This window comes from Panthera pardus, unplaced genomic scaffold (assembly GCF_024362965.1).
Source record: "Panthera pardus isolate Hobbes unplaced genomic scaffold, ASM2436296v1 HiC_scaffold_13, whole genome shotgun sequence".
NCBI lineage: Eukaryota > Metazoa > Chordata > Mammalia > Carnivora > Felidae > Panthera > Panthera pardus.
The window spans coordinates 177021528-177033697 of record NW_026526688.1 but is presented as its reverse complement, the minus strand read 5'-3'; the positions used below and the strand labels follow the sequence as shown (position 1 = coordinate 177033697).

The following is a 12170-nucleotide window of genomic DNA, read 5'->3' as shown; positions in this document are numbered from 1 at the left end:
TATTAGAGATTCATTTGGATACTGTCATGTTGAACTTTTGCCTCTTTGTGAATCCATAAAGCTCAACTTTAGATTAGTCTCGCAAAAAATAGCCTAGTTCAGATTATATAAAGAATACCTTCTTCCATCATCAGGCTATGAACTTTGTCATTCATTTATTCAATCATTTCTTCATTTGGAATTCAAAAAAATGTTTATAGAACATGCCCATATGAAAGTAATGATTAGGATCATATATGCAGACATATATGAAATACTGACCCTGCTCTTGCACTCATTCCAGAAGGAAAACTCAGATAACAAAAAATCGACCATGGGCAATGAAAAATAAATATAAGCGCAGGATTATCAGGGATGAGAGAGATATTTAATATACTTAGATTGTGGGAAGTGCATAGGTTTTCTTAGATGAAGAGCACTGCAACAGGACTTGAAATGTGTCATTTGATCCTAGACTCCAAGCCTGAATGGGAATTTTGAGTCTCGGGAGATAAAATAATTTGCACGTGGAAATAATGTGAATGGTTATTGCCAGAGGAAAGATAGGAGAGATTGCAAAATTATCACAATTTTTCTTTCATTAAGAAATGGAGTCTCACAAATCATATGACTTCACTCATATGAAGACTTTAAGAGACAAATCAGATGAACATATGGGAAGGGAAACAAAAATAATATAAAAACAGGGAGGGGGATGAAACAGAAGAGACTCATAAATATGGAGAACAAACTGAGGGTTACTCGAAGGATTGTGGGAGGGGAGATGGGCTAAATGGGTGAGGGGAATTAAGTAATCTACTCCTGAAATCATTGTTTAACTATATGCTAATTTGGATGTAAATTTTAAAAAAATAAAAAATTAAATTAAAAAAAAAAAAGAAAGAAATGGAGTCTCCTCCACCCCATGAATCTGCACTGGTCATGTGACTGGCCTCAGCCATAAGGAAACTGGCAAGTAGGAAGCCTGGGTCAACTTGGAAAGCATTTGTACCTGATGCTTTTGGAACATTTTGTCATGTAGATGAGACCATATTAGATTGTTGTATGAGAGAGGGCATGTGGCCCAGTGGCCCCTGTTACTCAGCCATCATTCAGTCAACCTCCGGAAACAGATCTATTTAGCTGACCAAAAGCTGACCACAGATGAATAAATGAGGCCAGCTTAGGCCAGGAGAGAATTAAGTAGCTGAAACCAATTCATTAATGTTTTTTACAGTTTATTTATTTATTTTGGGGTGGGGGGCAGAGAGAGAGGGACAGAGATGGAGAGAGAGAATCTCAAGCAGGGTCCATACTATCAGTGCAGAGCCTGACGTGGTGCTTAATCACAGGAACTATGAAATCATGACCTGAGCTGATATCGAGTCAGACACTTAACCGGCTGTGCCACTCAAGCTCCACTAGCTGAAACCAATCCAAATTAACTCTCGGGATCAAGAGCTCAATACACGATTGTGAATTTCAAGGAACTGGACTTTTAAGTGGTTTGCATCAGCCTCTAACGGGCGATGATAAAGTACAGGATGTTATAGCCAAGTTGCAGACTACATGTTTAACGACAATCTCTTATAGACAGGAATCCTGAAAGGTTGGATTTTAAGTAAATCATTCTTCTTTGCAGACTGAAGTAATGATCGTGTCTCAGTATATCCTTTCATTTGCAGTTCTCCATTGTATAATGAACTGGACCTTGTCTTCCTCTTATGTTGTGACTGGCGATTTGTTTTTAAATAGTACTCTGCTTGTTTTTGCCTCTTTATAAGGGAAATTCATAGTGCTCCTAACTTTTGAGAGCAGTCATTCACCTCGCTGAGACTGAGAGTACATATCTTCACACCCAGTGAACAATGGACAATGTCTTTAGACCAAAGTTCGATGTAGATACTTTAAATAGCAGAATTGTCTCATATACATATATACACACACATATATATATTATATACACATATATATGTATATGTATATATATAAAAGAATATCTATATCTATATCATACACATCTATATCTATGTATTTTTGCCATCCTGGGTAGGGTTCAGTCTGTTTATCAATAGCACAAGCCCCAGCATTAATCTGAGCTTTAAGCCTCAGCACACCATGGTAATTTCTACACGTCTTGATTACTGTATTTCACACTAACCGACACTAGCCTATTCTGTGGAATGGCTTCTTTTTTATTTTTTTTTCCTTCATTGTGCAATTCAAGGTGTTGACTTCGATCAACAAAATCAAATCTTTGTGTGGTTCTATGTCTCAGTTGCCTTGGAGATGGTCTCTTTGCATATGCTGTTAGACAATTAAGTGGGATGGCTAGCATCTGCTACCAGTCCCCAGGTTTGATTCATCTTGATTTAATTTTAGTTTGGGGTTTGATGTACTCACAGTAAGCACAGCTTAATAAATTTAATAAATGCTTTAAAGCACACAGTCAAAAAGTGATCAGATGGGCTATGTCAACTCTTTATAATACATAGGTAGTTTGCAGAGAGTCAAAAGTGAAAGAACATGTCAGGGAAATAACTATTTACTGGCAGGAAAGAGTGATTCAAAATCTCATTTAAAAATCTCACTTTTTATTTGACTAAGTTCTTTTTACAACGTAGGCATCTATGCATGTATCTTTGCTATTCTAGGTAAAGGTGTGTGTGTATATATCTTCTATATGTATATATATTATACACATATATATCTGGAATAAATTTCTAATTTCATGGAGTTTCTGGAGTACTAATTTAGTAAAGTAGTAAAGTTCTTAAGAAACTGTGTTACTTGATCATTCTCACTCTTTTCTAGACATTAGAATGCTCAGGATGCTTTTTAAAAGCCTGATCCTTGGACCACACCCTCGGAGATTCTACGGTCTAAGATGGGGACAGTTACAGGCATTTTAAAAAGTCCTCATTTGATTCTAATATTCAGTCAGGCTGAAAACCACTAGGCTATAAAAATAAATGGCCTCTATTATCTCCTTTTGAACATAGTATAATAGAAGCAGTACTCTCTCTCTGTCAAGTCAGAGAAAAGGAGAATGGGAGTTGGGGAGAAAAGACTTTCATACCTCTCTTGATTATTAATAGTCCCCATTGAAGTTACAGAAGCAATCCCTTGACAACTGCTGAAACTCCTAGAACTGGCAAAGTCAGCAAGAGGATATTCCATGAGATGATTTTTCTTCGCTATAGTAAAGAAGTTTAGTCTACATTAAATAAGTACGGCATACTTACTATGATTCATGCTTTTTCCTTTATATACATATGTCTCTTGATCTTCAAAGCAATGTAAATGATATCATTGCTTTTATTGAGGTGAAAAGCAAGGCTAAAATAAGTAATGAGTGATCTTGTTGTTTATAATTTATTGTACATGGATATATACATATTAGTGTGTGTGCTCACACATGCGCGTGTGCCTGCTAAGTTTAATCTGTAAAGTAGGGATGGTTAGTTTTTCTAAGAGAGAATATTATCCAAGGGGTGGTCAGATATCAATTGAAAGCTCCTAATTTGAATATCATACTTTAGAGATGGCTCAAAAATTCTACAAATGCTTCAGGTCTCTTGATCTCAAGGCAGCCCTAGAGCGTCCGCTAATTTACGTGAATAACATTGGACATACTTCACGTTTTTTTAAAAAAAATTAGTAATACAAGATTATTATCCAGGCCATATTAAAATTTTTCCACTTATCCTAAAAATGTTTTTTACAGCATTTTTTTCTCCCAATCCATATTCTACTTTGGGATCATGCACTGCAATTTGTTGTTCTCTCTCTCTCTCTCTCTCTATATATATATATACATATATGGGGTTTTTTTTTTGAGTATAGATGCTACACAATGTCAAATTAGTTTCAGGTGTACAACATAATGATTCCACAAGTTTTACATTATGTTGTGCTCACCCCAAGTATACCTACCATCTGTCACTATACAGTGACATTACAATGCCATCGGCTATATTCCTTATGCTGTGCCTTTTATTCCTATGATTTAATTATTCCATAACTGGAAGCTATCATCTCTCACTCCCCTTCACTCATTTTGCCCATCTCCCTACTTCCCTTTCCTCTGGCAACTATCAGTTTGTTCACTGTATTCATTGGTCCGTGTCTGTTTTTTGTTTGATTATTCATTTGTTTGGATTCCACATATGAGTGAAATCGTATGGTATTTGTCTTTTTCAGTCTGACTTATTTCACTTAGCATAATACCTTTTAGATCCATCCATGTTGTTGCAAATGACAGGAACTCATCCTTTTTATGGCGGTGTAATATTCCTGTGTGTGTGTGTGTGTGTGTGTGTGTGTGTGTGTGTGTTCCACATCTTCCTTATCTATTCTTCTACTGATGAGCACTTAGGTTACTTCTCCATCTTGGCTATTGTAAATAATGCTGCAAGAATTATAAGGGTGCATATAATTTTTTCTTTTTTCAAATTTTTTAATGTTTATTTATTTTTAAGAGAGAGAGAGAGAGAGAGAGACAGAGAGAGACAGCATGGTCGGGGCAGGGCAGAGAGAGTGAGGGAGACACAGAATCTGAAGCAGGCTTCAAACTCTGAGCTGTCAGCACAGACCCCGATGCAGGGCTCAAACTCACAAATCACGAGATCATGACCTGAGCCAAAGTCAGATGCTCAACCGACTGAGCCACCCAGGCACCCCAAGGGAGCATATATATTTTCTAGTTAGGGTTTTGGTGGGGTTTTTTGGGGGGGTTATAAATACCCAGTAATGGAATTATTGGATCAAATGATATTTCTAGTTTTTTAATGTTTATTTATTTATTGAGAGAGAGCGCGAGAGAGGGATCACATGAGCATGAGAGGAGCAGAGAGGGAAACAGAATTCCAAGCAGTCTCCATGCTGTCAGTGCAAAGTCTGATGCAGGGCTTGAAATCGTGAACTATGAGATCATGACCTGGGCCGAAATCAAGAGTCAGATGCTTCACCGACTGAGACACCCAGGAACCCCACTATTTCTATTTTTAATTTTTTGAGGAACCTCCATACTGTTTTCCATAGTAGCTGTACCAACTGACATTCTCACCAACAATGTTTAAGTTCCTTTCATTCTTGAATGAGCAGTATAAGAGAATCTAGATAGCCCAGGAGTCAATATACTTCAGAGTGTGATATACTTGATTCTGACAAGGATTTATGTCCACAGACATAATTTTTCCCCTTTGGTACAGCTTTAGATATAATTGGCTACAACAAATTGTATATATTGAAAGCGTACAATGTAAAGTGTACAATGATGATAATGAACTTGTACATCACTGGCATAAATGCACCTCATTAGCATCACTGATGCCACTTTGTAATCACTTCCTCCAGCCCCTCTCAGTATTTTCCCACTGCTTTCACACATCCTCGTCCCCAGATAATCACTCATCTTCTTCTGTCACTGTAGGTCATTTTGAATATTCTAGAATTTCATAAAAATAGAATCATATAGCATTTCTTTGTATGTCTTCTTTCACTGTATAGTTATTTGAAGTTAATCTATGTCCATTGCATATATCAATAGTTCATTCTGTTTATTGTTAAATAATATTCTACAGTATGAATATAACAAAATTTAGTTATTCCTTTATCTGTTGATAGATGCTGTGTCTTTGTTTATCCCCCCCCCCCCATTTTAAGACTATTGCAAATATGCTAAGAGCATTATGCGAAACACTTTGTATGGACATATGCTTTTATTTCTCTTGGATAAAACCTGCTAGACATTCTAGATATTAAGGCAGGAGTGTGTTTAACTTTTTAAGAAATTGCCAAAGGTTTACAAATGTACCATTTTATATTCCTGCTAGCAGCATATGAGGTTTTCAGTTATTCCAAATGCTTTCTAACACTATATGTTCAATTTTTAAAATTTTAGTCAAGATATTAAATGTGTAGTAGAAATTCAATGTGGCTTTAATTTGCATTCCTTAATAACTAATAATATAGCGTACATTTTCTTGTCATTGTTTGCTGACTATATAGATTTTTTTAAGTTTTTAATTTTTTTTTTTAAATATTGAGATACAGTTGACATAACATCGTATTCGTTTTAGGTATACAACATTGTGATTATATATATTATTGTATTATGTTTATATATTATATATGTAATCACGATGGATAATATTTATATAAAAATATTTATATAATTTATAATATGTATATATAATATATATTTATATTTTATATGAATGTATATTATATATGTAATATATTACATATTATATAAATGCATATATAAATATTTTATAAATAAAAATTATATATTTATATAAATATAAAATAAATATAAAATATTTATATATGCATTTATATATATAAATATAACTGATTTTCTGTTTTCTTGCAATATTAATTACTGAAAAGAGTGTGTAAGTCTTCAGTTATAATTGGAGATTTATTTATGTCTACTTTCAGTTTTATCAATTTTTACTTAATGTTCAGTAACGTTTATTGTAAGTTCAGTTAACATTTACCACAACACACAGTTACAAGTGTTTTTTTCTTTGTTGTTGTTGTTGTTGTTTGTGATGAGAACTTTAAAAAGATTTCCTCTTATGGACTTTCAAATCTGTAATGCAGTATTGCTAACTAGAGTCATCATGTTGTATATTACATCCGCAGGACCTACTTACCTTAGAACCGGATGTTTGTACCTTTGACTACCTTCACCTATTTTGTCAACCTCAGTTTTGGTGAGGTTACCATTCAAATCTTTGGCTATTTTAAATTGGGTCTTTGGTCTTACTATCACTTGTGAGTTTGCTACAATAGTCTAGATTAAAAAAAAAAAAAATCTGCCAGATGTGTATTTTGCAATTACTTTTTTCCCAATCTGTAGCTGAGATTTTCTTTTACTTAATAGTGTTTTCCTTTTAAAAGAAAAAGTTTTAACTTTTAGGAAATCTAATGAATCATTATTATTATTAATTTTTTATTGTTTTAGAGTTTGTGCTTTTGGTATCTACTTAGGAAGTCTTTGCCAAACTTAAGGTCACGAAGATTTTACACTAAAAAATCTTTTTAGAATTTAGAAATACACTTTAGCTTTTATATTTAGATCTATTAATCATTTAAATTAATATTTTATACTGTGTGAAGGAAGGGCTAAAATTCATTTTGTCTGTGTGACTATTCAAAGATTCTGGCACCACTTTTTGAAAAGATTATGTATTTCCTATTGAATTACTCGATACCTCTGTCAAAAATCAATTTATCATATGAGTGTGGGTCTATTTCTGGGCTCTCTTTTCTATTCCATTGATATTTTTGATTATCTTTACCCCAACAGCACGCTTCTTTCATTGCTGTAGTTATATAAGTCTTGAAGTTAAAGGGTACAAGTCTTCCAACTATCTTTTCCCTTTTTGACCTTTTTTGATGATTCCAGCTCCTTTGTATTTCCATAAAAATTTCAGAACCAATTTAGCTGTTATTTTCCACAAAGACTGCTGGGATTTTGATTGAGACTGCATTGCATCTATAAATCAGTTCACAGAGAATTGACGTACTGTGATCTGATAACATACTTTCTATTAGTTGAATACTTTTAGATGTTATGGAGACCTATTGTATGGGCCAGAATATAGTCTACCTCGGAAAATGTTTTATGTTCATGTGAAGAGCATGTATATTCTGCTGCTATTGAGTGGAGAGTCCTAAAAATGTCATAATTGGGTCTTTGCTGATAGCGCTGTTTTGGGATGCCATATCCTAACTGATTTTCTGTTTATGTGTGATACTAATTACTGAGAAGAGTGTGTAAGTCTTCAGTAATAATTAGAGGTTTGTTTATGTCTACTTTCAGTTTTACAATTTTTACTTAATGCATTTTGAAGTTCTGTTGTTAGCCACCTAAGCATCTAGGATCGCTAAGTCCTCTGGATGAGGTTTCTTGACTTTCTATCCCTTTATCACTATGAAGCAACTTTCTTTATTCCTAGTATTATTCTTTGCTTTGAAATCTACCTTGACTTTTATATAAGTAATTGAGCTTTCTTTTGATTTGTGTTATTCTGATGCACTTTTACTTTTAACTTATTTCTGCTTTTATATTTAAAGTGGTTTCTTTTTGTCAATACATAGTTGGGAGCTGGCATTTTATTCATATCATAATCTTGGCCTTATTGTGGTGTTTAAATAATGTATTGATAAGCTTGGATTTAGATATGCCATTTTGCTATTTTTCTTATTGGTATCATCTGTTCTTTCAGTTTCCTCCTTCTGTTCTTCTGTTTCACCTTCTACTCTGAGCATCGTTGCTATCTGAACTTGATCATGTTATAGGATGAATCGTGCCACTAAAATATCTTTGCAATTTTTTGGAAATACTTTCATGCAAGGGGTGCTATTAGAACAAAAATAAAAAAAAGCAGAGTTCAGGGAAGTTATAAAATACATAATATACTTTTTGTGACTCTGTGTGCCATCTTATGAATAAATATGTGATATGATTAAGTCTGAATCTTGCTCTTATCATAAACTGTATGACATATTAAATTAGAAATCTTTAGTGTTAGCATTAATATTACTATTAACATACTGACCTACTTCCCTAGGTCACATAGGTACTAAATGATACTGCAACTACTCCATCAAAAATAAAATTCAATAAATACAACTCCATTTTTTTTTTCATCTCTTCCCCCATTTGTCAGCCATTCCATTTCTGGGACCATGGTCTTTAATGCTTGATGTAATTTAGAAAGTATTAGGCTAAGGGTGCCTAGGTGGCTCAGTCGGTTAAGCATCTAACTTTGGCTCAGGTCATATCTTGCGGTTCACAAGTCTGAGCCCTGCATCAGGCTATGTGCAGATAGCTCAGAACATGGAGCCTGCTTCAGACTCTGTGTCTCCCTCTCTCTCTGCCCCTTCCCCACTGCTACTCTGCCTGTCTCTCTCAAAAATAAATACAATATTTAAAAAACTTTTTTAAAAAAGAAAGTATTAGGCTAAGTTCCCTGTACCATAATATGAAAAACCTGAAATCTGATCATTTTAAGTGAGTTGTTTTAATTGTCATCATAAATACTGCAGTTGAGGTTAGGCCTTCTGGTCGGTCAGCCAAGAGCTGAATGTTTGGAAGTTTAACTGCTTACCAGCTATTAAGTAGGCCTGCCACACCTTCATAGATGCTGGCGGAAGTCTGGAGACTCCTGGGTCAGAGAAAAAAAAAAGGATTACTTAGAGCACTAGCAGTAGCCAGAGTATCAGCAGTTTTGCAGAGTTCCAATTTCCACAGTGACATGAAGAGGGTCAGATGACACGTATTCTTTCAATGTACTGTGTTATAGGAGAGAAGCCTCAATCTTAGGGGAGCCAAATATTTTATAATGGTCAGTAAGCCTGATTTTCCCACAAGGAGACATCTCTATTATACTGGACATTAAACAAACCTGTTATTTTCTCAAAAGGAGATACTCTATCTTCTAGGGTTGTTTGCTATATATACATCCTTAGAAAGATTCTCTTGTATAAATGGAGTCATCGTTTCTGCTCAAAAAGGGGCAAAAATACAACAGACCTATAGAGGATGGGCTCCAAATTCTCTATAGGTCTTCTCACTATAATTCTAAGGTTTTTGCCTTCTACTACTGTCTAGCTTTTTTCTAGCTGTATTATGCTTCCCATTTATAACTTTTTATTATGTATTTTCTTTTCATAATGTCATAATTGAAACAAGATAGGCATTCACCGTGCCTACTTTATGAATGAGATCAATGAGGCAAGTTGATATAAGTAACTTTCCCAAGTCTGACAAATATCCGGCAGTGAAAATATATCCAGGTTTTTCTGGCTACTAATTTGCTCTTCATATTCTTGGCTGCCTCTTTACAGAGACCTGGCAACTATCTGATTTGGGGGTTCTTGGTTGTAGTGATCTGAACTGGAACAGCTAAAGACAGGAAGAAAGAAAAAGACTTCTTAAGAGACTCACTACTGAGTAAAAATTAGACATCTGTAGGTTAGGAAACAGGATGCAAGTATATCTATTTATGGAAGGATAATCCAAACAAGAAGACTTTTTAACGAAAGAACTGGCTAGAGCCCAAAATGAAGAGGCAGTCACACAAACAGAGCCAGATTCTAGAAATAGTGATTACTGCTGCAAGCACAGGTTGCTTTCGATTTGTGGGCAATGTTGAAAACACTGAACAGTGAATGAAAGAGTTTTATTTCAGACACACACACACACACACACACACACACACACCAATCGTTGCCACTGTACTGTCACTACACAAGAAATAAAATGATAAGTCTATTAAAAACAATCACTTTGAACTATGAGAAAAGTGAGATTGGAATTCATAAAGAAACATTCTGGCTGATACAGTAGCAGGTCGCTTTGTGGGATGTAGCTACGTAATTGAGGAGAAATGCAGGCTAGCAGATTTATTTCACCCAGACATAGAGGTGTTGCCCAGAACGGGATGCTTAAGGAAAACATGGATTTGGCCATAGTCCTAGGAAGAAAAAGCAATTGCTAATCTACCAACTCCATTGCCCAGATGCATTTTTTTTTAGTAGTAAGAAAGGGAACTTCACAATATTAAAGGAATCTGGAGAATGTAGGTCAAGTCAGAATACTGCTGTAACAACACTTGTAGGGAAAGCATCAGCAATGGATTTTAAAAATTCAAAGGGGTCTTTATATATCCACTAATAAAGGACACCCAAAAGCTGCTAGCAGCAGGTTCAGAGAGACTTATTGTTTGTGGTGATTAAACCCAGCAGGCTTACTTGTTTTGTAAACAGTATCTTGCCATCCTGTGTGTAATTTGCATAGACAGAGCAATATCACACACACATAAAATATGTATACATATATGTATAGATCACACATTAAAAACACATATATGCAGGTACCTGTATGTATAAATGTCAGTGCCTTAAACACAACAAAACATCATTTAAAATATTTAGATTGCCTTGTATACAATTAGACCAATCTTTTTGGTATTTCATTTTCTTTTTTTTTTTCTTTTTTGACCAATATCATGGGGGTTATATTTCCTCCTATCTATGAACATGTATTTTATTATAAATGCAGAATCTGATATCTGTTTCCACTAGTTAAACCCTTTAGAAGACAATAAGAAAAAAGTAAATCCTTCCCATTTGTGCTGATTAACATTCTGCATCCTATTGTTTTGTTTTGTTTTGTTCCCAGCTTTCCTGAGATATAACTGACATATAATATTGTATAGGTTTAAAGTGTACAACATACTGATCTATGTGTCACTTGCAAAATGACTATCATAATCAGTTTGGTTAACAGATTTGTCAACCCACATAGGCACTTTTTTGTGTGTATGGTATGCACTTTTAAGATGTACCCTCTTAACAACTTTCAAATATAGTAATTATCATCACCATGCTGTACATAAGTTCTGGGGATATCTTCTTTCTTTTCCTCTCTTCTATAGATTCTAAACTCCGATTGGTCCTATCAACATAATGTCATGGAGAATACAAACTAAAACCTCACAACTGAAGTCAGGTTAGGGAGGTCTCTGGTAGTTTCAGACTTCTGGAGAAACCAGTGGTAAATCGGGTTACCTAAATAAGGATGTAATAACAAGCCAGAATTCCTCTGTGGTCCCTCCTGGTAACTGGCTCTCAACCAATATCCCAGAGGGCACAGTCCATATATTCATGTTTCTAAGCATTACAGTGTGAAAATCTAATTCAAAGGGAAATACTTTGCTCACTTTCTGAATGAAAACATTACTGACAGCTCCACCGTGTTGAAGAACGTATCAGAGACATTGACTCAAAACCTGAATCCTTCGAGCTACATACTGTTTTTTTGACATTTTTTTTTTAAATCTACATTTGTAAATGTAAAATTTGAATTTTTAAGTCAATTTACCCAGACAGGAGAGTTAAAAGAAAACCTGAGTAGTTTATTAACAATCTCTACTCCTCTATGGGTAGAAACAAACAAGCAAAAACACATCACCGTTTTGCCAAAGAAATCTCTCTGCATACACGCCCCAACTCTCCTTTTGAGAAAAATATCAGATTGCTGTAATTCTGGGACACAGAATTCTGCCTAAAATTGAACAGAAAGAGATAAGACTGGAAAGACTGGTCTTAAGAAGAGAAAGATCTAGCAAGATCTAGACTTCTCAACAAAAGCTGTGAGATCCCTGAGG

The 12170-nt window shown here is 34.8% G+C and overlaps 1 long non-coding RNA gene across 2 annotated transcripts in view; it reads right to left on the bottom strand.

The window, feature by feature from the left end:
- The window catches only part of LOC109275604 (uncharacterized), a 79563-nt gene that overhangs the window by 22259 nt on the left and 45134 nt on the right, over positions 1–12170 (bottom strand). Inside the window, exon 3 of one of the 2 annotated variants that reach the window (XR_002084259.2) lies at positions 9108–9164. The exons of the other annotated variant lie outside the window; for it this stretch is intronic. This is a non-coding gene — a long non-coding RNA (uncharacterized LOC109275604). The remainder of the gene's footprint in view (positions 1–9107; positions 9165–12170) is intronic. 2 annotated transcript variants of the gene reach the window in all.